Genomic DNA, 1,474 nt, shown 5'->3' with positions numbered 1-1,474 from the left:
GGGGGTGGTGGGGGGGGGAGGGGTGTGTCTCGGGACAGGGGGTGCTGGCGTGCTGCTCCCTAAAGCTGGGCTGTGCCTGCACCTTGCAGGAGGTGGGGTTGGCGGAGAGGGAGGAGGAACGGGCTTTCCAACACAAATGCCGGGCCGGACCCCAGAGACCGGCTTGTGTTTGGTGTGTCCAGGGACCTCTAGACCAGACAGCAAAGTTATCTGTTCGGCTGGTGGTGTTGAGCCCGGCGGGAGGGGAAGGGGCAGCTCTGTCCTGCGTTGGCCATCGCATCTCTGTCTCCATCCTCTGCTCTGTCTCTTGGGTGTTACCGGTACCAGCCTGTTCGTCAGGAGGCTGCCGCACGAGCGGCAGAATGGAGCAGGCATTAGTGTTTGCTTTATTGCACTGGGATCTTTGTGCCTAAACCCACCTCTTCCAGGCTACACAAAGGGGACCCTGACGGGAGTCTCCTGGCAGCGCTGAGGGTCGGTGCCTGCCTGGTGATTCCTGCCAGCACCTTGCAAACAGTTGCCTTATTGTCTGGCAGGGTGAAGTACGCATGTCATCGCAACTCCCCTTCCTCCCTCCTCCTCGCCCAGGGATGCGGTGGCAACACTTCAAGGTCAGGCGTGTTGCTGGATGACCTTGGCGTGTTGTCCCTGGTGGGTTTGCTCTTCCTGTGGAAAAAACAAGCGCTTTCCTTGGTTGGCAGCGGAGAGCGGAGGAGTCGTAAAATGCATAATATGTGCACTTGTTCCGAGTTTTCATTCTTGAAGTACTTGCAGCGTAAAACACGTGTGAGCAGCGGCTCCCTGAATATTCAGCTGTCCGAGTTCTCACCGGCCAGTTTCAGCCACGTGCTCCCGGGGACATTCCTGGGACGGGGCGGGGCGGGAAGGCACAAAACCCTCAATTTTTTTTTTTTTTTTCCCCATTTTTTGTGAGTAAGACATAAAGTGGGGATGAACTTTAGGGGTCCACCCACCCCAGAGGGGTCCTCCTCGGCAGCGGCTGGGGGTTTGCAGCCACAGAGGGTTTTGTTTTCTATAACTGCATATTTTTCTACCCAAGCCTGGAATTACTTCGCATTGCAAGCGGAGCATCTTCCCCGGCTGTATCCGCTGTGGAAATGCGTTACGGGTTAAATCGCACTCTGCTTCCCGGCCGAGGGAGGCCCCCAGCTGCCTGACCCCGCTACCAAGTGGGGCATGAGCCAGAGGCAGCTGGGGATGGCTTGTCACGGAGAGAGAGCCCTGCGGGGAGGCTGATCCTGGCAAGCAGGTGCTGGGGGCTTCCTCGAGGCCACCGCAGCCACCTGCGCCCCCTGGGGTCTTCCGTAGCTGCAGGCTTGGCCTTCAGCTGGGAAAGCTGCCTCCCCTCCCGCCGTCCCCCCGCTCCGCTCTCTCCCCAAAATAAAACTTTCATGACCCTTTAGGTTCCCTGTCTGTGTCCAGCTGCCGCCCTCCGCTGCTGGGGGGGCCGAGC

General features: G+C 59.2%; 1 protein-coding gene across 1 annotated transcript in view; it reads left to right on the top strand.

Moving 5' to 3' along the window:
• The window catches only part of SRCIN1 (SRC kinase signaling inhibitor 1), a gene marked incomplete at its 3' end in the record, with an annotated part of 112,725 nt that overhangs the window by 90,270 nt on the left and 20,981 nt on the right, over nucleotides 1-1,474 (top strand). The gene's annotated exons all lie outside the window — the stretch shown is intronic.

The sequence above is a fragment of the Pygoscelis adeliae genome, unplaced genomic scaffold, assembly GCF_000699105.1.
Source record: "Pygoscelis adeliae isolate BGI_AS28 unplaced genomic scaffold, ASM69910v1 Scaffold902, whole genome shotgun sequence".
In the NCBI taxonomy this organism is placed as follows: Eukaryota; Metazoa; Chordata; class Aves; order Sphenisciformes; family Spheniscidae; genus Pygoscelis; species Pygoscelis adeliae.
Note: the sequence above shows the minus strand (reverse complement) of the source record. Positions and strands in the feature narration are given on the sequence as shown.